This window comes from Pinus tabuliformis, chromosome 1_1 (assembly GCF_031772625.1).
Source record: "Pinus tabuliformis cultivar Carrire ecotype Pingquan chromosome 1_1, CPIR1, whole genome shotgun sequence".
Lineage (NCBI taxonomy): Eukaryota > Viridiplantae > Streptophyta > Pinopsida > Pinales > Pinaceae > Pinus > Pinus tabuliformis.
The window spans coordinates 311,157,952-311,185,412 of record NC_142297.1 but is presented as its reverse complement, the minus strand read 5'-3'; positions in this window follow the sequence as shown (position 1 = coordinate 311,185,412).

Here is a 27,461-nt window from a genome sequence, read left to right as displayed (position 1 = left end):
AGGTTTAGATCTCCCTCTGGATTTAGATCTCCCACTCGATGAATTATTTGTGTTTCTGTTTTGGGACCGTCCTCGTACAGACAAGGAATCACCATTCTGACTCTCCAGTAAGGATGGGACGATTTCATCAAACTGAAAGGCAGTTTCATTGCTACCTATTGCAATAACAATATTATCCCACGAATTTGGTAGAGAACACAACAAATGGATGCACTTATCTTCATCTAAAATTATCAACAGATAATAACTGACTTACCATAGTATTAAATGCATTCAGATGCTCTGTCACCGAGTCTCCATATTTCATCCTCAGGTTATACAGCTTTTTCCGTAGGAACAGTTTGTTCACCAGAGACTTAGATTGTTACAAAGTCCCTAACTTGTCCCACAAAACCTTCATCGTAGCTTCCCTTAATACATTCAACAATACTGAATCTGAGACACACAATCATATTGTTCTCTTGGCCTTCCGGTCCAACTTCTTCCATTTTTCATCAGACACTCCTATTATTTAGTACCCGGATCTACCATGATCCACTGATCTTTATCCGCCAACAGATCCTCCATCTTGAGTTTCCACAACTCAAAACCCTGACCATTAAATGTCTTGATCTCTATCTTTCCATTGCTCGCCATCTTCTTTCACCACCAGAATCGATCCTGTAGGCCCGAGCGAAACCCCTCATCAACAAAGGTGTCCCCCTGAAGCCAAAACAACTCTGATACCAAATGTAGGTTTTAACCCCGTACAGAAATTACCTGCATACGAATTCTAAGAATAGAAAATAAACAATGTGACAGCATAACACATGAAACACATATACACAGAGATTTTCCCCTAGATCCCAAAACAGGTACTACCAGCTTGATTTTTCATTATGTTCCTTTCAATGTTACAATACATATATATACATGTTGAAGTATCCAATACCATGGACCGAAAACCATCGTGCCCAAAACCATGTGTGAAAACCATGCACAAAACCATAGGTAGGTTTGCCCCACCTAATATAGTGTCCCAAAAAAGTTTCCTCGGGGCACTGCCCCAGACCCTGTAGAGGGGGGATACCTACCCCCCTCAAACCCCCTGTGACCCCCCCGCTACACAATCGGCGCAACAAAGGGGGGGCTCCGCCCCCCCTCTAACCCCCCGGTTAACTAGGTGGGCTAGTCGTGGAAACAATAGAACACAACCCAACACAATAGTGAGCAGCAAACCAGTGCAAGACAAAGGCAAGAGGAATATTGTCGAGAGCATAGAGGTTGAGCAAAGCTACAAGTTCAGAGAAGATCCTCTTGTTGATAAAGTAGCTTTGGAGATAGAGGCAAAGAGGCAACAACGCAAAAGGGGAGTAGAACGGAGGAAGAGAGAGAAGCAAAGGTTGGAAGATATGGAGAGGAAGTTGAAGGAAATAGAAAAGAACTTGGAATCAGAGCAAGAGCTTAGGAAGAGAGAAAGAGAAGAAAATAAGAAATAGGAACAGGAGGAAAGACAAGGCACACTGACAGAGAAAAATGCGCCTATACAGGTTGAAGAAGTAGAGAAGACAGTAGATGAAGAAGAGGGTGAGCAGGTGTAGGTTTGGTAATTTGCTCAGCAGGTTGAGTAGATGCTTAAGGAAACAAACATGGAGACAGAATAGGAGCCACGGGACCAAGACACTAGTCTCATGCCAAGAGCATTTGAGGTCGCACCATAGTCTCTGCAACCTCCAAAATCATAATTGGTCCTAAGTGAGCAAGGAGAGGTTTTTATCCTTGATGATGATCCGAAGATGGATGTGTATAATTTGTCATTCAACAAGTCACAACACAAGATTGTAAAGGCACGAAGAAAGAAGCTCCTGGATGATCACACATCACCTGCACAAATAGAGGAAAAAGGTGATCGTGTCAGATGTCAAAAAACATCCAGATACCATGGTCAAGGCTTCTAGGGCTTATGCAGAATCCACGAGTATGATAGTCAAGTTCTTGATAGCATAGAATGATTGGATAGTGAAGGACTTGCAAGAGGCCAGGTAGAGAATAGAGGAGTCTGTAGGATCCACTATGAAAGAAATGAAGAAAGCAAAACTTGCAAAGATATCAACTTTGGAGACCACCATGCGGACTATGTATAGCAGATTTTTCACCATCCACAAAGCGGTTGTCCATCTATATGCTTTTCAGTAGCAATGCGCGAAGGCAGCCCAAACTCTCAAAGACATCCACGATGTTATTTCGCATGTACAGGAGTGGACAATGAGGTACAAGGGAGCCATGCTTTACTTGCACAAGATGATTAATCTGCAGGCCAGACAATGCACGGATTCGGATTTTGATCTGAAACTATGAGCAGCTCCCTCCACTCATCACCAGCATTGAGGCTTCCTATGCACGGTTGTACAAGAGTTTGGATGTCATAGTGAGGACACACAGGATCCCTTCGATCAAAACCCTCACTCAAGCCATGAGGAAGAACCAAGTCATCCTAGAGATCGATAGCTACATAGAGTAGTTGATGTGTAAAGCCACCAGTGATGACTTGCAGTTGAGCATAGAGAACATGCAGAAGTACATCGGTGGTCCAGCCACACTCAGGACAATGTTGCACATGCTTCAAGATGAGTTGGACAAAGGTTTCAAAACCATATACCCGAAAGCCATGGAGGCAAGAGTCCGCTTCGATAAAGACATCACAAAATAGTACGGGGACACAATAGCGTAGTAGTAAGCTTGATAATCGTTTGTCACCGAAGACCACCATGAGGAGGTTACCAAGTTGGTCTTTCCCCAAGACCCTGAGTGATGTTGTTTGTCTTGTTAGGCTGACTCAAGCCTATTTTTTCCCACATGGGTATATGTGGAAATTGTATTATTGTAAATATGTTGTAAGTAAAATTCCAAGTGTCACTAATGGAATGTGAACATTCACTATGTAATGTGAAGAGTCATGAGGGTAGTCCAAGAGTCAAAGTGGAATGTCAAGGGTCAAACCACCCTTTGTCATATATAGAACCTCATAACTCATAGTACTGGATTTTGGAAGCCAAAATTTTGTCTAGGAATTACTTACAGAAGGCTTGGAGAGTATTGTGATGAGACTTGGCTTCTCCACATTGTAGAGCGAGTACATCTCTTTGGAGGAGCAGGCAGTGTTGACTGTAATGTTCCACTATTGGGACTAGTGGTTGTCAATGGTGTATGTATGGATATAACTTTCACTTAATAATATATAACAAAGCCAACATGTTTTCATGCATATGTTGTTATTGTAGTTGGACTATTCTGGTTGCTTTAACAACTTATGTTATTTAACTTACGCATTTGTGTATGAACTATTTTGTATGCAATTTTATGAATCTTGTTGCTGACATGTTGTTGGTTTAACCCGTCACTTTCGTTTGTGGACTATTCTTCTTTCCATCTTGTGATGTCATTTCGCGCGTGTGTTCCTTTCAGGCTGGATACTATTACAGGCTTCTAAGGGACACGCTTCATTTTCCCCTTCGTGTGTTAGAACTCCCATACATCCCATACATCTCACTTGACTCGCTGCAAGGTCACACACTTGCCTCTGAAAAAGTTATCATGCTTACCTCTGTGCACTACCACAGTCAAGGCATTACTTTACTACCCACTTCTGGGACTCCTACTCTAAACGGTCTGAGGTCTAATTGTGACTTCTTACCATGGAGATCCCATGACATATTGGCGGGTCCAGCACCATCAACATTTCTAGTGCTACAAGGAGGGTCAGATGACAAGTTGAGCCCTAAAATTATGTTTTGAATCTCTGCACATCATTCATGACTTACATTACAATCTCAACTCCAACATGTTTTTCTCATGCACATGATTTCGAAGTGTTATAGGACGTCATTGATGACTTGTCACAAATTAAGTATGACAGTGAAGGTAGAGCAGCTTTGCTAAGGCACGGAGTTGCCTTCGCAGGCTTCTATGATAGGAGTGAATTCCCCTCAGACGACATTGCCTGTGGGATGTTTACTTACACGCTCGATGGACATGCTGACCAATGGTGTCACACATTTCCCACAACATCTATTCACTCGTATGATCACATGATCAGAGAGTTAATGCATGTGTTCTATCATTATGACAAAAAATCACTTAACAAAAAAATTATGGAATAACGAGAAGCACTTGATGAATCTATTGTGCAATTTTGGGTGCGCTTCTTGAACATTGCTTTTGGAAGCCCTAAAGATGAAATTGATTGGAAATATCTCAAAGAAATATTTTAGTATCTTCTTCACATATCTAAAAATCCTCACGAGTTAGAATAATTCGAACCCCTCCTAGCATACCTTGGTGTTAGAGCTTCCAAATCTAAGACGGACAAGGTTGTTATCACAAGTGACCCTCCGTCCTCTTCTCATCAAATATATCTAGCTCTGCAGGACAAGGTGGGAGAAGTTGTGAACCCATTTGTTGAACTATCACATCCTCCCACCCTACTTGCTCTAAACATCTGAGCATATTTGGACTGCAACCCTGATGTTTGTCACGAGGTCTTGTCTTCTCAACCTATGTCCTCTTGTTCCTTTGATTCTCTAGATTGTACTATGTTTTGGTCACCCGTTCTGGACTCCACCTTTGTTGTTCACGAGGATCAAGTTGTCGAAGGACTTGGTGTTCAGCAGCCAACCTACGCTGTAATGTTTTATGAGTATGTGTGGGAATCTGAAGAAGAACCGGCGGTGAAGGATGACCTCCTTCTGTCTGCACCTCATCTGCTTTTTCCTGACATCTTTTTTTATTCTTCCATTTCTGATTTCTCTTGTGAAAATTCATTCCTGGATGTTTCTACTTCTGATCATTCACAGGACGCATAGGATGTCAGTCTGTCATTTGATTACGGATAGGACAAATATTTCTTTTTAAATCCACCCAATATGCCATCTTTTATTTCTGGAAATTCAGAGGGTGAAAATTTTTGTTTCTCATCAACCCCTTCGTACGATTCATCAGATCATGAGGATTCCAATGTACATATAGAATTTTTTGATCATGGTTGTCGTGATCCCTTCACTCACTCATTTGATCATGATGTTGATTCAATTGCTATTGATCTTTCCAAGCCACCGGTCTTTGATGATCTACCCATTGATGAAGTGGAAACCCCTCAAGTTATCGAGGAACTTCAACCCGAGCTAATGGTTATGTCAGGTTCTCATAGTCTTGAGGTCAATTCCACTCCCGATCAAAAATCTTTTGAAACACCCCAGGCTCCTCATCACTCTCTTGTTTGCATTGAAAACCAATCTGATCCATAGATTTCACTTCCTCCACCAGAATCACACGATCTGATCGCTCACGCATTGGAGGAGTCATACGTAGCAATTCATGTTTCTAAGTGAATGTTTTCTTCTTTCTGCATGTTTGCTCATTTGTCCAGATCAAAAGAGTGTGCATGTTCATCGTCTGCACACAGTGCGATGCTTCGCCATGGTACGTTCATAGAGTGTTTGTCTTGCACTTTTACTCTTTTCTTTTTTGTGGACGCATTTAAACTTTGAGCTTGTTGGTCTTAATTTGTGTATCTTTCTTGCTTGTTGGTTTACCTGAATATATTTCTTGTCGACCATGCCTTCACCAACATGGGCCAACCAATGCGTCGGTGGCTACATTGGAAGTATCACTTTACGTGAGTAGGCCCATGCACTATTTAGCTTAGGAGTAGGAGTAGTGTTTTCTTTCTTGTTTTCTTTTCATTCATGTTTTTATTTGCTTTCATTTTACTTCTATCCTTTGCTTGCTTCTTTGTTTGCTTTTTATGCACCTGTAGGATTAGTTTCTCATGAAATTGTGTTTGGCTCTTGAGACAAGCAGGGTGAAATACAAGAGGACTTATACAACTATCAACATTTGGTTATCTTTTATCCCCTCTCTTTATGAAGAGATTGCATTCTTTAGTCAATGATGCCCTGATGGAAAATATGTTTTGTTTAGAGTGAGTCTTGGTGACAACACAACGCTTACACTTTTAACTAGTACCGCCTACTCTAATCGGTTTTTCTATTTTCGGTTAACCCTTATCAACTCGGTCAAGTAGAGTAAGGTGACGGGGGGAACCTTAATAAGTATGTCAGAGTTATATATAACACACTTCTCTAAAGGGACAACCTCTTCTTCTCTCAATAAGTCAGGATCCCTCTTCTTACTCATGAAATAAATAAGTGTCTATGCACAGTTCTATGGAAATGAAAAATGAAAAAATAAATAAAGGAAAAAGAAGAGAAAGGCTTCCTGCACAGAGAGGTGAAGCAAGTAACTTCGTCAGGGTACTATCCAGGCTCGCTAGTAGCGGAGCGATGCTTCTGTTCTTGAAGTGACTATGTCGGGTACTATCCAGGCTTGCTGGCAGTGGAGCAACACCAGAGATGAAACTAAAACTCTGACAGTCTACGTTACTTATGTATCAATATACTCCTCATCCCCAATCAAAATATCTTAGTTGACTTGGCTTGGTATGTTTGTTGACCGATCAAGAGAATGGCAGGGACTATATCTTTAACTCAAGCTAGTGAGGAAGCCATGACGATCAAAGAATCGAATAATACTTCCAGAGGAGTTAGACTCGCTTTACACGATACAAGGTCCATACAGAGAGTTGGAGTTCTACCAATATTTCAACAATGTTGTAGCAGCTACAAGCACCCTCCAAAATTTTTCCTTTGCTTCATTTTGGAGCTTCCCTCCTTAAATCTTAAAAGATTCCCTTGCACTGCTCATGTACTTGTGCTTTCATTTGCATTTATCTTTCGCTTTACAGCTTTTGTCACTTACTTTCTTTGTTGTCTAACCACAAGTTGACCCCCCATGACTTGGTTGCATTTGGTTCTTGCACTGCCTTGGAAAATTTTGCAGTCCTAGACGGCATCCATCCTTGCTCTCATGAATTGCGCAATGCAACCCAGCAGTGAGCCTTGCTCTCAAGAATTGCGTAAATGAGCCCAACAGTGAGCTTCGGCTCCAGAATTGCGCAAACCCAGCTGACAGCTTGTCTTTAGCTCGGAAAATGCACAGAGCATGAGAGGCATTGAGAGCCACTTAGCCTAGGAATTGTACAGAAGCATTCCCTCAGCTGTTTCCTGATGCATGTGTCGATAGGTTGCTTGGTTCCACCTAGAACTGCGCAATTTCTCCATGCATGGATGATAGCCTTTCCTAAAAAAGAAAAAGAATAAAAAACAAAAAACGTCCCTAGAAAATAGGGATCTATTTTTAGCATTGGGAGTTACTCTTGAGTTAATTTTAGAAAATTGCTGGCACTTGTCACTTTTTCCTAGATTTTTGGCATGCATGTCATAACCTTAAATCGATCAATCTATTTAATGGATGCAGCCAGAGCTCATTTTCACATTCGATCGACACAACTTTTATGGGTAAATTTATATTTTCAAGTCTTTTACTGCTTTCTATGTCACTTTTGTTTCCTTGGCTTGTGTGAGTGTTGTTTTTCATGTTTTATTGAACAATCGATGTAGTTTTAGTTTGTTTTAACTTATAGAAGTGTTGTTTCAAGTTTTGAATTTCCTTTCTTAAGCACCGCATGCATAACCAGTTTTTGCACTAGAAGTCGTCGTTACGGCGACTCTCCCCACAAGCTTTGTTGTTTGTCCATTTGACTGATTTCTACACTTTCTTTGATTTCATGCATGACCATTCACTCATATCTGCACCATCCTTCACTCATGCATTCAGATCTACTCATTTTCAAGTTTCCCTTAGGCAGATCTGGGCTACCTTGGCTCAGATCTAGCTCTTCTCGGCATGCACTGCGCATTTTTGGAACTCAAGGCTCTACCTTGGCTCTAGGAATTGCATAGAGGTTGTCAGTCACTGGCTCCACCTGCGCTCTCCGTAGTTCCAAGAATCATTCTTGATTCTTTCCCACTGGGATTGTGCAATGCGCAGTCCCAACTGGCATCAAGCTAGACTGAACTGTGCATTGCATACTTCTAGTCCACAACAAGCCACACTTGACTATGCTTTGCATAGTTCCAGTCCTTAGTACCTCTCATTAGCAATTGGGACTACGCAATTCACAGATCTAACTGACAATCCCTCACCTGTGAGAGTCACAACTATGCAATATCACGTAGCAGTTTCCCAATTTGTTGCATGATCGAGCCTTGAAGTGCTTTGTGTTTTTAAGCTGACATTTGTGTGTTGTTAGTGTCCGCTCTATCTCCAGGTAAATTAGTTGTTGAGCGGCTTCTCAGTAGTACAAGCTAGTATGGTTTCCAAGAGAGCTGGAACAAAGGATATTGTAGAGAGAAGCACTGGAGATGTAGTTTAATAGGTGCCAATGAATTTTCCCATCTATGTAGACACACAGATGTTCGTAGAGAAGGACATGAAGATCACATGGAAAGAAATAAAGGACATATTTATAGGTAGCTACAAGGAATATCTAGAAGTTCGACAGGTCTATGTCAACATTCACAAGTCAGGCTTGTACAGGGTTGCATGTAGGTACCTGACCTTCCCATGTGCGAATATCATTTACTGGGTTGTCTCACATAACAATCCTGAGACGATGACACTGAGCAGTACCAGTGGAACATAGCTTGCCACCTTTAGGTCAGAAAACTACCATTAGATGTATCACTTTTCGTAGCCAATGAACTACATGGATACATTGTTCTACACTCCGAACAACAATGTGAACATTAGAGACATCATGAAGCATTAGGTAAAAGAGTCATCGAAGTTCAAAGTGAAACCCAACTAGGTCTACAAGACAAAGTTACACAAGAAGTCTTATCAACTCTTGGTCATATTTGCATGCTGCTTGTATGGTCAAGAGGGCACGGAGACCTTTCAACAGAGTTGGGTCATTATGTTGGATCAGTTGGAAAATGAAGGAAGGTCATTCAACTAGTCAAACATGTTGGCTCTTCAGCTGAAAGTGCATGTGTCTAATGCCTAGAGTCTGCCTTACGATGAGCAAGCGAGATTATTTATGTCTGCATACCTGTTTGATGCAATTTGTGCCCAGTAGCAGTTCCCTGGCATGGATTTGAGATGGACACCATCAAAGGATGTTGTGAACATATATTGCAAGTTTCTCTCTGAGTGCGGCTACCAAGGAGTCATGGCGAGGCTTTCTGACCACTTCATCACCCTGATCTATAGGATGATATTCGAATAATATCCACCTTGCATGTCCCAAGAAGCGCTGCAGGCATTGCTTATCATTGCAGATTAGTATGCCTCACCCTGTGGCGCCTTCATCAGGATGTTTAGCATCGAGAAGCCTTCGCACTAGCTACCGAGGTTTTCCAGGGACAAGTTGGTCATTAAAGAGGTTGTCTATCACATCCCCAAAAGGTTATAAACAAGACTGCACATGAGCAAGAAGGCACCATGGTTTACTCTTTTGTGGATTGGGTTGTACGAGATCCGTACCTTGAAGGATGCGAATGTCGAGGTCGGCGACTTGAAGAAGTTTGGGTTCAGCACCAAGAGTTTCAATCTATATGATCCCCACTACATATGCAAGAACCACTGTGTGAAGGTGTATTAACCATGGATTCATGAGGCATGTCATTGGCTCAAGGAAGATCCTTGGAGGTATTGCTACAACTCCTCTAGTATTAATGAACCGGTCATCATGGACATAGAATGGAAAACGGCACTGCAGAAGCAGCACCACAGCAAGAAATAATAACAACAGCAGTGAGTAGCAAACTAACACAAGATAAAAGCAAGAGGAATATTTTCGAGAGCGCAGAGTCTGAGAAAATCTACAAGTTTAGGGAAGATTCTCCTATTGAGAAAGTATCTTTGGAGAGAGAGGCAAAGAGGCGAAAGCGCAAAAGGAGAGTAGAATAGAGGAAGAGAGAGAAGAAAAGGTTGGAAGATACAGAGAGGAAGTGGTCGGAAATAGAAAATAAGCTGAAAGCATAGAAAGAGCTCAGGAGGAGAGAAAGGGAAGAAAACAAGAAACAAGAACAAGAGGAAAGATGAGCCACACTGACAGAGAAAACTGCGCCAATATAGGTTGAAGAAGCAGAGAATCCAGCAGCTGAAGAAGAGGATGAGTAGGTGCCTGTTCGGGAATCTTCTCAGCAGGTTGAGCATATGGTTGAGGCAACAGACATGGATACAGAACAGGAGCCACAGGACCAAAACACTAATCTCATGCTAAGAGCATCTGAGGTCGCACCACAGTCTCTGCCACCTCTAGAATCACAACCGGTCCTGAGCGAGCAAGGAGAGGTTGTTCTCCTTGATGATGATCTAGATATGGATGTGTATAATTTGTCATTCGACAAGTCACATCACAAGATTGTATATGCACGAAGAAAGCAGCTCCTGGATGATCACACATCACCTGCACACATAAAGGAAAGGGTGATTGTGTCAGATGTCATAAGACATCTAGCTACCATGGTCGAGGGTTCTAAGGCTTATGCAAAAGCCACAAGTTCAATAGTCAAGTTCTTGATAGCAAAGAATGATCGGATGGTGAAGGAATTGCAAGAGGCCAAGCAGGGAATAGAACAATCTGCGGGATCTTCTATGGTAGAAATGAAGAAAGCAATACCTGCGGAGATATCAACATTTGAGACCACCATGCGGATGTTATATAGCATATTTATCGCCATTCACAAAGTGGTTTTCCATCTATATGATTTTCAACAGCAGTGCGTGAAGACAACCCAAAATCTCAAAGACATCCACGTTGTTATTGCGCATGTACAGGGATGGACAATGAGGTACAAGGGAGCCTCGCTTTACTTGCAAAGCGGATGAATATATAGGAAAATCTAGACAAAGCACAGATTCAGATGTTGATTCAAAACTATGAGCAGCTCCCTTCACTCATCACCATCATTGAGACTTCATATATATGGTTGTATAGGATTCTAGATGTCACAGTGAGGACACATAGGATCCCTTCGATCGGAACCCTCACTCAAGCCATGAGGAAGAACCAAGTCACATTGGAGGTCGGCGTGTACATAGAGCAGTTGATGCATGAAGCCACCAGTGATGACTTGTATCCGAGTGCAAAGAATATGCATAAGTACATCGATGTTCCAGCCAAGCTCAGGATATTGTTGCGCATTCTTCAAGATGAGTTGGACAGAGGTTTCAGAACCATATACCCGGAAGCCACAGAGGCAATAGTCTACTTCGATAAAGACATCACCAAACAGTACGGGGACACAATAGTACAGTACCAAGCTTAGTATCAGTTCGTCACCGAAGACCACCACGAGGAGGTTACCAAGATTGTCTTTCCCTAAGACCTCGAGTTATGTTGTTTTTCCTTTTAGGCTAACTCAAGCCTATTTTGTCCCACATGGATACATGTGGAAATTTTCTTATTGTAAAAATGTTGTAAGTGAAATTCCAAGTGTCACTAGTGGAATGTGAAGAGTAACTATGTAAGGTGAATATTCATGAGGGTAGTCCAAGAGTCAAAGGGGAATGTCAAGGGTCACCCCACCATTTTTTATATATAGAACCTCATAACTCATAGTACAGGCTTTTGGGAGCCAATATTTTGGCTAGGCATTGCTTAGAGGCTTGGAGAGTATAGTGACGAGCCTTGGCTTTTCCACAACGTAGAGTGAGTACATCTCTTTGGAGGTTCAAACGGTGTTGAATTTAATTTTCTAGTGGTTTTCAATGGTGTATGTATGGATGGAACATTCACTTAATAATATATAACAGATCCAACGCATTTTCATGCATATGTTGTTATTTTAGTTTGACTATTCTGGTTGCTTTAGCAATGTATGTTATTTAACTTTTGCATTTATGTATGAACTACTTTGTATGCAATTGTATGAATCTTGTTGCAGACGTGTTTTTGGTTTAACTTGTCACTTTCGTTTGTGGACTATTCCTCTTTCCAGCTGTTGATGTCATTCCGTTCATGTGTTCCTTTCAGGTTGCATACTATCACAGTCTTCTAAGGGAAACACTTCATTTTCCCATCCATGTGTTAGAACCCCCATACATCTCACTTGACTCGCTGCAAGGTCGCACACTTGCTTCTGACAAAGTTATCATGCTTACCTCTGCGCGCTACTTCAGTCAAGGCATTACTTTACTACCCACTGTTTGGGCTGCTACTCCAAACAGTCGAAGGTCTAGTTGGGACTTCTTACCAAGAATATCCCCTGACATGTTGGCAGGTCCAGCACCATCAATAGTTCCTTATTACACCCCTGCACGGATTCCTTTGCTCTCACTCACTCTTTTATGCACTGATTTTCTCTTAAAAACATTAAAACATACTTCTTACTAGATCTGATCAATTTCTTAGCTTGGTTAGCACTTACCAGTGAAAGTTTAGACTTTCCCTAGTGCATGTTGAAGGTGAAGGATTTCCTATCCTTGATGAGGTGGTACTAGTTTGTTTTCCATGTGAATATTGCATCCCACATGTACATATGGGGACTCTAAAACACCACTCCACATACATAAATTGGAACTACATCCAATTCTACTTCATCAATAGAATCAACATTGGTAGGAAATTTGATTTTATACTACTTTGTTACCTTGATTTCCACACCCTTAGTTACATGTCCCAATGGGCATAGGCTAGGAAGACCTTGAACCTCCAATCCCAATTTGTTGACTAACTCTACTGCAATGAGATTTTCTGATGATCTTGAGTCAAGTAAAGCATCAATTTTTGTATTCTCAACCTGTGTCTTTATATGGAATAGTTTGGTCATCTCCTTCTTTCCTTGTTGCTACAGAATACTCAGATTCAACCCCTTATGTACTTTTGTACCTGAATTCTTGAATCTATGGCCATGAGATTTTTCTTCTTCTTATCCTTCTTTAAATTATTTTAATTGAGTTATGGATGTAGTTTCTAGTGCTTCTCTGTATGATAATCAATGTTACAATGGTTACAAAGGTTGTTGGGATCTCTTCAATGGTTTTTTGTCTTTGTTTTCATTTTTCCTTCCCCCTTTCCATTTTTCTTTCCTTCTTTAGAAGCTTCTTGTTGTTCCTTTTACTTTGAACCACTTGATTTCCCTTTCTTCTGACCTATTTTTTCTAGGTACTATACCATTATACAAGCCTCGTCCACTATTTTAGGTTTGAACAACGTCACTTGCTTCCGCAGGTGACTATGTAGACCCCCTTGATACTTGAGGAATACATATAAGTTCTTGGGAGAAATACCCAATATTATTTCCATCTTTATGTATTTTGTGGTATACTCTTATACACTCTACCCCTACCTTTGTCTTAAGTAATGCCACAAAATCCATCAATCCTCTACATATTCGATAGTGTAGAATTGTGAATTTTATAGTTTTGAAATCATCCCACTTAATTACTCGGGGATCCCCCTCCAACACCCAAGGTTTTCATGCAACTTTCCTACCAGGTTAAGGCATGGCCCTCTAATCTCAAATGAGCGAAATAAATTTTTTGTTCCTCCTTTATTTGGCGGAAACTAAAATAAACCTCAAACTATTTTAACCAGTGATTAATTTCAATGTGTAAATATCACCTTTATATGATTTGATGTCAACCTTCACTTCCTCTTTAAATAGGGACTATGAATTATTCACAACACTCAAACTGGGTTGTTCTTTTTTGGGTTCTTTCTTAGGTTCCTCCATCTTTTCCCGATCCCCTGATTTTCTCTTCGATCTAGCTTCTTAGTGCAAACTCCATCTTATTTTATTCCAATCGCGTTTTTCATAATGACCATAAAGAGGTTCATAGTACGGTTGGTATCTACAACCTGATCTTATAACATTGTGAATCTTTCATCTACTACATCTCGAGGGTTATTAATACTAGATTCCTAAACTATGGTTGGGGTCTTTTGACTCTCTACATAAATCGACCTTATCCCTTGCAACTCCCCACAATATGCCAAAATAAACTTGCTTTGATACCAATATGATTTGTAAACTGCTTGGATATTCCATTGGACATTTTGTCACAAGAAATCTAATAAAAATAATATTGGAATTCGAAATATACTTTGATGATTAATTTTACTTAGATTTTAGGATTTTCTAAATTACGTTTTTATGCTTCTGCATGCAATATACATAAGGCATAAAATAAAGGATAGAGAAAAGAAATCACTCACAAAGCATAATAACGCCAAGATGTGATCTAGGAAACCCTTTTGGGAGAAAACCCAGTTGGAAGGTGAGGTTGCTTTACTCTCTATTTCTCTTAATGGAATTCATGCAAACATAAAGGATTGAGACCTATGGTCGATGGGCTGGTACAAAGCATAAACCCTGTTTGCTCCACCCTCTCTCTATCCACTCTCAACAACTATGCTCTAATATGGAATAAAATGTAGTAGAATAGAATCAAACTCTTTTTCCTATTATTGGCTCGAATAAAACACAACCCGATAACAAACTAGGTGTTAACTTTGACTCGTTAAACCCTTAACATGAGTTACAACTTGAATCTTCTAGTGTATTTTCATAGTTCCCACATGGATACCCATTTTCCATGAGTAATGAGGTTGACCTTGCATCCTCTTGAATTATGGTGGTCAATCATGATAGGCCAACTTGCAGGAGGCATAACTTTGCATCCAACCTCTGATTGACATTATTTTTGCATCATTGGAAAGATCTCCAAGTGTAGAACAACACTAGGTGGTGCTCCACTCATGTGGCCAAGTTTTACCCCCAAAAAACATCATTTAAGGCTTGAGCTTAGCCTTAGAATGTATCTAATCCCAATTTTCCAAACTGAGTCTCGCCACTAAAACTACTCTTGCAAGCTTATTTAGCTAAATTTTCCACTCTGAAATCATCGAGATGGACGAAAAAAATGTAATGAGCCAATGTAGATCAAGCTAAAGGGTGACAAATTATAAGAGAAAATAGATCAAATCATTGAGCTTGTGATGGGGTGGAAAATGGCTCACCCTTTATTAGTTGTAGGTAGCTATAAAATTAACAAGATAAGTGTTTTTATGCTTATAATTGTAATATAGTTGATATGGAATGATTTTGGGAATTATTGTTGTGGTTATATGTAATCCTCAATGATTGCTTGCTAAATTGAAATTGAAATTTGTATGTACAAGGTTGTACGCATGAATTTATTGAGAAAGAGTACAACATTCAAAGGTAAATTCTAATCAACTTATACTTGATTTTTCGTGGTTGTAACGAGCACCTTGAGAGAGAGTTGATGGTTGGAAGAGCAAAGGAATTAAATTTATTGGTCACTTGAATAGTTGTGATGGCTAGCTAGTAAAGGAAGATTGTCAAAGGGTTGTGCTTGCACTATCCATGTAAAATAAGAAGCCTCAGACATGTTGCTTGAGGGTTAGTTATCTAATTTGAAATATGAACCTAATTGCAAGAGCAAAATCCATTGTTTTAAAATGGGTCTCAAGTGAGGAAAGTCCTCAAAAAATATCTGAAATATATGGATGAAATAAATTATTTGTGAACTTGTGCAATCCACTTATTGGAGTGAATAAAAAGGTTCTTAGAGCCCTCCCTTAACAATATCCATGATTTGGTACCCTTGGCTAAGATAGATAGGATCCTTAACATAGTTACAAACTACCATGAATTAGGATGAGAAGACCTAAGGTAGTAGGTCTTCACTAACACTATATTTTTAAGACGTCCGAGAAGATTGCTACCAAATTTTGGGGTTGCCATGAAGAGTGGGTTGTCATCATTCTAAAATGTTATATGAGACTATTTACTTTCATCCTATGGGAAATATTATAAGGTATTTATTCTTTAAGATGTAAGCCTTTGTGGTGGTCCCTTTACTTACACTGCAAAGGGATTTTAAGTTTTAAACTATCAACTTTAATGGAGTAATAAGCCCCAAGCAAGGTTGACAATTTTTGGAGAAATTACACCTATGTTCTCAAATTGGAGTTTCATTTGATAAGGGCTACAAATTGAAATGAATTATGCTAATGTAAAATAACTGAATTACAGACCTTTAAATGTCCAAGTGAAAAATATACTTGAAATCATTTTGTATTCATATTGGAATAATAAGACAAGATTAATAGTTGCAACACAGCATAGTCCCTGCCTCTATCGCTAATTAATTGATTAAGGCAATGTGGGGTTTTGTGCTCATTCGAGAATACTTTGTTTCCATAATCATTTCCTTCGTACACGCTTCCTCCACACCTTTACATTTCGCACAAAGAAAACCACCTCCGTAATTGAAAAGTATAAATATTGTTGACAAACATTATAAATGCAAGTTTTGCCTTCTAGATATGCCAAACAAGTATTAAGGATCCATATAATCTTAAAATTTTAAAATATATAGACTCTTGATTTATTACTATGATTTTATTATGAAAATTTGTCGTTCGTATGCAAGGGTATGAAAATGAGAAAGAATCTGAAAGCGTGAATGTAGGCCAATGACACCAACACGGATAACGTCTTTTACAGTTTTAGTTTCCATGTGTATAAAGAATTGTGCAAAAGATTTCTCATTGCATGGAACGTAAAAGTGTTGAAAAAACTCTGCAAAATGAAAGCGCTCTGCATTCCAAATACAAAAATGAGTTCCATGTGGTGTGTCATGCCCAATTTCGATCAATTATTATCTTTTTTTGTTTAAATAGTCTCAAAGTAAATAGAGTTTCCACATAAATGTCAAACATTTTTTAACACTAAGAACCTTATGCAAAAACTATTGTGCGAAGTTGTATTACCCATGGATTCACGAGGCATGTCATTGGACAGAGGAAGATCCTTGGAGGTATTGCTACAACTCCTCTAGGCCTAATGAACCGGTCAGCATGGCCATAGAATGGAAAGCGACACTGCAGGGAAGTAGCACCACAACAAGCAATAATAACAACAACATTAATCAGCAAACAAACACAAGACAAAGGCAAGAGGAATATTTTTTAGAGCACGGAGGCTGAGCAAAGCTACAAGTTTAGAGAAGATCCTCCTATTGAGAAAGTAGCTTTGGAGATAGAGGCAAAGAGGCGATAGCACAAAAGGAGAGTAGAATGGAGGAAGAGAGAGAAGCAAAGGTTGGAAGATATAGAGAGGAAGTTGTAGGAAATAGAAAAGAAGCTGAAAGTAGAGCAAGAGCTCAAGAGGAGAGAAAGGGAAGAAAAGCATAAACAGGAACAAGAGGAAAGACAAGGCGCAATGACAGAGAAAATTGCACCTATACAGGTTGAAGAAGCAGAGAAGCCAGCAGATGAAGAAGGGGATGAGAAGGTTCAAGTTCGAGAATTTTCTCAGCATGTTGAGCAGATGGTTGAGGCAACAGACATGGATACGGAAGAAAAGCCATAGGACCAAGACACTAATCTCATGCTAAGAGCATTCGAGGTCATACCACAATCTCTACCACCTCCAGAATCACAACCGGTCCTGAGAGAGAAAGGAGACGTTATTCTCCTTGACGATGATCCAAATATGGATGTGTATAATCTGTCATTCGACAAGTCACATCATAGGATTGTACAGGCACGAAGAAAGCAGCTCTCGGATGATCACACATCACCTGCACACATAGAGAAAAGGGTGATTGTTTCAGATGTCATAAGACATCCAGCTGCCATGGTCAACGGTTCTAAGTCTTATGCAGAAGCCACGAGTTCAATAGTTAATTTCTTGATAGCAGAGAATGTTTGGATGGTGAAGGACTTGCAAGAGGCCAGGTAGGGAATAGAACAGTTCGTGGGATACGCTATGGCAAAAATGAAGAAAGAAATACCTGCGGAGTTATCAGCTCTAGAGACCACCATGCAGACATTATATAGCATATTTGTCAGCACACACAATGTGGTTGTCCATCTATACGTTTTTTAACGGCAATGCGTGAGGATAGCCCAAACTTTCAAAGACATTCACGCTTCTATTACGCATGTACAGGAATGGACAATTAGGTACAAGGGAGCCTCGCTTTACTCGCACAAGATAATGAAGTTGCAGTCAAAGCTAGATAAAGCACAGATTCATATGTTGATCTGGAACTATGAGCAGCTCCCTCCGCTCATCACCAGCATTGAGGCTTCCTATGCACGGTTGTACAGGAGTCTAGATTTCATAGTGAGGACACATAGGATCCCTTCGATCAGAACCCTCACTCAAGCCATGAGAAAGAACCAAGTCATGCTAGAGGTTGGTGGGTACATAAAGAAGTTGATGCGTGAAGCCACCAATGATGACTTGTATATGAGCGTAGAGAATATGCATAAGTACATCAATGTTCCAGCCACACTCAGGACAGTGTTACGCATTCTTTAGGATGAGATGGACGGAGGTTTCAAAACCATATACTCGGAATCCACGGAGGTAAGAGTCTGCTTCGATAAAGACATCACCAAATAGTACGGGGACACAATAGCCCAGTACCAAGCTTAGTATCAGTTCATCACAGAAGACCACCATGAGGAGGTTACCGAGCTGTCTTTCCCCAAGACCCCAAGTTATGTTGTTTTTCCTTTTAGGTTGACTCAAGCCTATTTTGTCCGACATGGATACATGTGGAAATTGTACTATTGTAAATATGTTGGAATTGAAATTTCAAGTGTCACTAGTGGAATGTGAACAGTCACTATGTAAGGTGAATATTCATGAGGGTAGTCCAAGAGTCAAAGGGGAATGTTAAGGGTCACCCCACCTTTTTTTATATATAGAACCTCATAACTCATAGTACAGGCTTTTGGGAGCCAATCTTTTGGCTAGGCATTGCTTAGAGAAGGCTTGGAGAGTATAGTGACAAGCCTTGGCTTCTCCACAATGTAGAGTGAGTAGATCTCTTTGGAGGATCAGATGATGTTGACTGTAATTTTCTAGTATCGGGGCTAGTGGTTTTCAATGGTGTATGTATGGATGGAACTTTCACTTAATAATATATAACAGATCCAACGCATTTTCATGCATATGTTGTTATTTTAGTTTGACTATTCTGGTTGCTTTAGCAATGTATGTTATTTAACTTATGCATTTGTGTATGAACTATTTTGTATGCAATTCTATGAATCTTGTTGCAGACGTGTTTTTGGTTTAACCTGTCACTTTGGTTTGTGGACTATTCCGCTTTCCAGCTTGTGATGTCATTCCGCTCATGTGTTCCTTTCAGGTTGCATACTATTACAGTCTTCTAAGGGACACACTTCATTTTCCCATCCATGAGTTAGAACCCCCATACATCTCACTTGACTTGTTGCAAGGTCACACACTTGCTTCTGACAAAGTTATCACGCTTACCTCTACGCGCTACCACAGTCAAGGCATTACTTTACTACCGACTGTTTGGGCTCCTACTCCAAACAGTCTAAGGTCTAATTGGGACTTCTTAACGAGAAGATCCCCTAACATGTTAGCAGGTCTAGCACCATCAATAGTTCCTTATTACACCCCTGCATGGATTCCTTTGCTCTCACTCACTCTTTTATGCACCGATTTTCTCTTAAAAACATTAAAACATACTTCTTGCTAGATCTGATCAATTTCTTAGCTTGGTTAGCACTTACCAATGAAAGTTTAGACTTTCCCTAGTGCATGTTGAAGGTGATGGATTTCCTATCCTTGATGAGGTGGCACTATTTGGTTTTACATGTGAATTGCATCCCACATGTACATATGGGGACTCTAAAACACCACTCCACATACATAAATTGGAACTACATCCAATTCTACTTCATCAATAAAATCAACATTGGTAGGAAATTTGATTTTATATTATTTTGTTACCTTGATTTCCACACCCTTATTTACCCATCCCAATGGGCATAGGCTAGGAAGATCTTGAACCTCTAATCCCAATTTGTTGACTAACTCTACTGCAATGAGATTTTCCGATGATCTTGAGTCAAGTAGAGCATCAATTTTTGTATTCTCAACCTTTGTCTTTATATGGAAGAGTTTGATCATCTCCTTCTTTCATTGTTGATACAGAATACTCAGATTCAACCCCTTATGTAATTTTGTACCTGATTTCTTGAATCTATGGCCATGAGATTTTCCTTCTTCTTGTCCTTCTTTAAATTATTTTAGTTTAATTATGGATGTAGTTTCTAGTGCTTCTCCTCTATATGATCATCAATGTTACAATGGTTACAAAGGTTTTTGGGATCTCTGAAATGGTGTTTTGTGGTTGTTTTCTTTTTTCCTTTCCCCCTTTCCAATTTTTCTTTTCTTCTTTAGAAGCTTCTTGTTGTTCCTTTTACTTTGAACCACTTTATTTCCCTTTCTTCTGGCCTATTTTTTTTAGGTACTATGCCAATATACAAACCTCATCCACTGTTTTAGGTTTGAACAACATCACTTGCTTCCGCAGGTGACTATTTAGACCCCCTAGATACTTGAGGAATACATCTAAGTTCTTGGGAGAAATAACGGATATTATTGCCATATTTATGAATTTTGTAGTACACTCTTATACACTCTACCCCTTCCTTTGTCTTAAGTAATGCCATAAAATTCATCGGTCCTCTGCATATTCAATAGTGTAGTTGGGAATTTTATAGTTTTGAAATCCTCCCACTTAGTTACTCGGGGATCCCCCTCCAGCCTTAAGGTTTTCGTGCAACTTTCCCACTAGGTTAAGGCATGGCCCTCTAGTTTCAAATGAGCGAAATAATTTTTTTGTTCCTCCTTTATTTGGCGGAAACTAAAATAAACCTCTAACTATTTTAAATAGTGATTTAATTTCAAAATGTAAATATCACATTGATATGATTTGATTTCAACTTTCACTTCCACTTTAAATAGGGACTGTGAATTATTCACAACACTCAAATTGGGTTGTTATTTTTTGGGTTATTTCTTAGGTTCCTCCCTATTTTCCTGATCCCCTAATTTTCTCTTCGATCTAACCTCTTAGTGTAAACTCCATCTTGTTTTATTCCAAGCTTGTTTTCCATAACAACCATAAAGAGGTTCACAGTACAGTTAGTATCTACAACCTAATCTTATAACATTGTGAATCTCTCATCTACTACATCTCGAGGGTTATTAATACTAGATTCCTCGGCTATAGTTGGGGTTTTTTGACTCTCTACATAAATCGATCTTATCCCTTGCAACTCCCCACAATATGCCCAAAGAAACTCGCTTTGATACCATTATGATTTGTAAACTACTTGGATATTCCATTGGACATTTTTTCATAGGAAAACTAATAAAAATATATTGGAATTTGAAATATACTATGATGATTAATTTTACTTAGATTTTAGGAATTTTTAAATTATGTTTTTATGCTTATGCATGCAATATACATAAGGCGGAAAATAAAGGATAGAGAAAAGCAATCACTAACAAAGCATAATAACACCATGATATGATCTAGGAAACTCTTTTGAGAGAAAACCCAGTTGGAAGGTGAGGTTTCTTTATTATATATTTCTCTTAATGGAATTCATGTAAACATAAAGGATTGAGACCTATGGTCAATGGGATGCTACAAATCATAAACCCCATTTTCTCCACCCTCTCTCTATCCACTCTCAACAACTATGTTGTACTATGGAATAAAATGTAGTAGAATAGAATCAAACTCTTTTTCCTCTTATTGGCTCGGATATAACACAACCCGGTAGCAAACTAGGTGTTAAATTTGACCCATTCAACCATTAACGTGAGTTACAACTTGAATCTTCTAGTGCATTTTCATAGTTCCCACATGGCTACCCATTTTTCCATGAGTGGGTTGACCTTGCATTCTCTTGAATTATGGTGGTCAATCATGATATGCCAACTTCCAGGAGGCATAACTTTTGCATCCAACCTTTGATTGACATGATTCTTGCATCATTGGAAAGATATCCAAGTGTAGAACAACACTAGGTGGTGCTTCACTCATCTAGCAAAGTTTTACCCCCAAAAAACATCATTTAAGGCTTCAAATTAGCCTTAGAAGGTATCTAATCCCAATTCTCCAAACTGGGTCTCACCACTAAAACTACTCTTGCAAGTTGATTTAACTAAATTTTCCACTCTAAAATCATTAAGATGGATAAAAAAAATGTAATGATTCAATGCAGATCAAGCTAGAGGGTGACCAATTATAAGAGAAAATAGATCAAATTTTTGACCTTGCGATGGGATGGAAAATGGCTCGCCCTTCATTAGTTGTAGGTAGCTATAAAATTAAAAAGATAAGTGTTTTTATGCTTATAAGTGTAATATAATTGATATGGCATGATTTTGGGAATTCTTGTTGTGGTTATATGTAATCCTCAATGATTTCTTGCTAAACTGAAATTGAAATTTGTATGTACAAGGTTGTACGCTTGAATTTGTTGAGAATGAGTAGAACATTCAAAGGTAAATTCTAATCAACTTATACTTGATTTTTCGTGGTTGTAACGAGCACCTTGAAAGAAAGTTGATGGTTGGAAGAGCAAAGGAATTAAATCTCTTGGTCACTTGAATAGTTGTGATGGCTAGCTAGTAAAGGAATATTGTCAAAGGCTTGTGCTTGCACTAGCCATGTAAACTAAGAAGCCTCAGACATGTTGCTTGAGGGTTAGTTATCTAATTTGAAATATGAACCTAATTGCAAGAGCAACATCCATTGTTTTAAAATGGGTCTCAAGTGAGGAAAGTCCTCAAAAAATATCTGAAATATATGGCTGAAATAAATTATTTGTGAACTTGTGCAATCCACTTATTGGAGTGAATAAAAAAGTTCTTAGAGCTTTCCCTTAACAATATCCATGGTTTGGTACCTTTGGCTAGGATAAATAGGATACTTAACATAGTTGTAAACTACCATGAATTAGGATGAGAAGACCTAAGGTAGTAGGTCTTCTCTAAAACTATATTTTTAAGATGACTGAGAAAATTTCTACCAAATTTTGGAGTTGCCATGAAGCCTGATTCAAGATCATGGAAACAGTCGAAGAGTTCCATGGGTTGTCATAATTCTAAAATGTTATATGGGACTATTTACTTGCATCCTATGGGAAATATTATAAGGTATTTGTTCTTTAAGATGTAATTCATTGTGGTGGTCTCTTTATTTACGCTGCAAAGGGATTTTAAGCTTTAAACTATCAAATTTAATGGAGTAATAAGCCCGAAGCAAGGTTGACAATTTTTGGAGAAATTACACCTATGTTCTCAAATTGGAGTTTCATTTGATAAGGACTACAAATTGAAATAAATTATGCTAATGTAAAATAACTGAATTACAGACCTTTAAATGTCCAAGTGAAAAATCTACTTGAAATCATTTTGTATGTATATTGGAATAATAACACAAGATTAATAGTTGCAACACAACATAATCCCTGCCTCTAGTTGCTAATTAATTGATTAAGGCAATGTGGGGTTTTGTTGTCATTCAAGAATACTTTGTTTCCATAATTGTTTCATTCATACACACTTCCTCCACACCTCTACATTTCGCACAATGAAAACCAGCTCTGCAATTGAAAAGTACAAAGATCGTTGACAAACATTATAAATGCAAGTTTTGCCTTCTAGATACGCCAAACAAGTATTAAGGATCCATATAATCTTTAAATTTTAAAATATAGAGACTCTTGATTTATTACTATGATTTTATTATGAAAATGTGTTGTTCGTATGCAAGGGTATGAAAACGAGAAAGAATTTGAAAGCGTGAATGTAGGCCAATGAAACCAACACGGACAGTGTCTTTTACGGTTTTAGTTTCCATGTGTATAAAGAATTGTGCAGAAGATTTCTCATTGCATGGAGCACGAAAGTGCGGAGAAAACTATGTACAATGAAATCTCTATGCACTCCACAGATAACAATGAGTTACTGGTGGTGTGTCATGCCCAATTTCCGATCAATTATTATCTCTTTTTGTTTAAATAGTCTCAAAGTACATAGAGTTTCCACACGAATGTCAAACATTTTTTAACACTATGAGCTCCCTCGCAGTTCATTGGTTGGTAGCTAATTGCAAAGCTTTTTTGTAATTCACAGAAATATATACTTCCCAAGATGACCTGAAGGTTCCTTCACATGGACAATGCGTGGTGCCAAAGTGAGATTAGATAGCGATATTTACCAAGAAAAACCAAAAATCATAATTTCCCCAATATGTTCAAATTCATATTTGTTTCTATGGGATTTCATACACATTCTCTATTATCTAACATAACATGTCACAAATGTGGTGTGCATAAGTTAAAAATAAGGCATGCAAATTAACAGAGGCATAGCACTCTAACCTATAAGTATTTGCATTCCAATTCCAAAGAAGCATGTGTAATGTCAATACATATTACATTTCAAATAGTTTATTTAATGGAAGCTAAATTTCCATTAATGACTATTGGAAAACATTGTAATACTCCATTAATATTTTATTGGCACATTTCAATTTAATGCAACTTAGGAACATTGTCTTACTTCGCAAATAAAGTTACTCGAACACCCATACAAATCATGGGTTTGTATCAATAATGACGTCGTATTTAAGCAAAAGTATCAGTAGGGGAGAATTTTTTTAAAGTGACATGCAATAATTAGAACTCGATTCAATGTGAAAACGCCGCATGGCCCTCCCTATTGAAGAAAATGTAAGTAGGCTCTCTTGTTGCAATTGTGGTCTGCTCTCACATACATCAATTTTTGCTTATTATGTGGAATACAGGAAAAAAAAATGTACTTTCGTTACTGAGGTGGAGAAAAAGTTTCATTATCCTTCCTTCACCTCCTTACTCCATATAATGAAATTGTATTTCAAAAGAATTGAAATAATCAAGAATCTGAGCTAACCAACCACCAGTGGCATGACCTTTGACTCAGTAAATAATTAATGATACAAGCAAATCAAATATTATGGTGACACACCGTCAAAATTTTACTACAATTCATCCAACCCTGTTGGTCCATCCCAACTAAATGAGTTACTTGAGACATTAAACATGAATGAATATTTCAAAGCCCTCGACATGAAAATCTAATTCTTCACATTAAACAAATACTAGGTTTTACATTTACAATTACCAAAACGATACAAAAGATAATTCAATATATTATTATGTTGCCTTGATAGAACTTTTTATGGTTACAAGAATTTGAAAATAATCCAACTTGTAAACCGTTTCAACCTCTTAATTCACGGTTTTGTGAGGATGCTGAGAAAAATTGACAATTAAGATCTTTGATGACAAACAATTTGGCCACCAAATTCCAAATATCAAAGTATGTAACAGTGAAATTCCATTTGTGTCAACCTCTTAATTCACGATTTTGTGAAGATGCTGAGAAAATTTGACCATTAAGATCTTTGATGACAGACAATTTGGCCAATAAATTCCAAATATGTGTACTGCAGAAAAAAAAACCCTGGACCTTTGGTCCCTCACAATACACAAACCACCGGGTCCTCCATCACCACGCATTAGCCCCACATCAACTGGAAACATTATTGTCAAGAAGAAAAAGCCACGTGACAGCCGACACTTTCGTGGCCATCCACATAAACCCCCTGCACCTTGTCATGTGGATGCACCCTCCCTCATAGACATCCCCATTGTTGATTCTACATCTCGGGCCCTTGGAGCACGGTAGCCCGCCCATTGGCACAGATGATTTTTATCCTCTCATTGAACATGCGGGGTCTTGGGGCCGCCACCAAATTTTTGGCTTTAAAGGAATTATTCACCATAAATGGCCCATTCATTATACTTTTATAAGAAACTATGCATCTTGCCCTCCATTCAATTGGATATTTTCATCAAATGCTTTTGGCATGGCACATGGCGGCCATTGACGATAATGGACACTCAGGGGGTTTGATTTCCATCTGGGATCCTAACCGTGTCAGACTGCGGGAATTCCCATGTTTTGCTGACATTCTACTTTTCGGGAGTATTCATGGCCTATTGGGTCGTATTCACATCCTTAATATCTATGTTCCTTTTCGCGACAGGGAGCATTTTTGGCAAAGGTTGGTTGCATCGGAACTTCTGAACCTTACATCTGGCAGGGGACTTAAACTGTACTGTTGGTGCTCATGAATATTGGGGTCACAATTGTCGCAATGATCCTATGGCAGATTCACTAAAGACCATTATCATGGACCACAACCTGGTTGACATCTGCCCTTCAAATATCGCTCCCACTTGGGATAACGCAGGACGAGGGACTCCTACATTGCAAAGCGGCTTGACAGGTTTCTCCTGCATGATATGCTAATTGACAAACTTGGGATGGTCACATCTGACATTATCAACTGTCATATTTCTGATCATCGCCCTATCATACTACACTGGAGGCATCAAGACTTCAAAAGAGGGCTTCCATTCAAATTTAATAGGATCTGGCTGGAAGACCCATCCTACTCCGATCTGGTCAAAAACATATGGCACTCCAAGTCTATTAGCTCCACATCTCATATGGGTTTGTTTTTGGACAAACTAAGGACCCTACGACTAGCTACTAAGAAGTGGGAGATTGATAAAAAGAGACACCTCAGAAAAGAACTCGCAGATATTGAACAGGAGTTGGAAACTATCCGCCCATTGTTGTCTGAGCATACGCTTCAACAGGACACTAGATCTCGCATACAACTTCTAGAGAAAAGAAGATCTGAAATCCTGCTTATAAGAGAAATGACTTGGAAGCTAAAGATCCGAGCCACATGGCTGAAGGAGGGTGACCGCAATACTAAATTTTTTCATCAATATGCAAACAGTCGTCGTCAGAAAAACTCTATCTGGTAGATTTATGACTTGGAAGGTACCCAAGTGCCAAACTCAAGAAGAAATCAGTCGAGCTGCCACTTACCCCCGGACTTCCCGAAAGATTTACTATGGGAGGTAAAGCACTATCCATATATGTTTGACGAGGAAGCAAATAGAGGTATTTTTAAACCAGTTATAGCTGAGGAAATACATGAGGTCCTACACTCTTTCCATGGTGACAAAAGTCCCAGACCTGATGGATGGACCATTGAAATATTTACTCATTTCTATGATCTGTTTCAGTTGGACCTGGTTAACCTCATAGAAGAATCCTGAATTTTGGGTATTGTTCACCCTCATCTAAACTCCACTTATATCACCTTCATCCCGAAAAATCCTATCATTGTTAGGTCCATATACTACTAGTGTAACCCCTTATTATTAGTAGTACAATCCCCTTATTATATTGTTGTGCCCATGTAGTCCCCATATTGTTATTATTGTGCCCCATAGAAGCCCACTATTGTTATTATTGTGCCCTTACATTATTATTGTTATGTCGGCTCTTATTATATTATGACCCCTTAGACTCCTATATATAGAAAGGAGGTCTTGTCATTTGTATCATCAAAGAATTGTTAATTTGTGTAATGTAAAGGAGGTTGCCCCCTCAAAGAGGCTTATTTCTAAGGCATTGATCTATCTTTTCTATATTTTTGTGAGATGGTTTCATAACATTTGGTATCAGAGCTTTAGATTCTAGGGTTTGGCTGCTCCAAATAGGTCATCGTGGAATTTTCGCTATAACTTTTTTCTGCAATGTTTCAGAAGAGAAAAC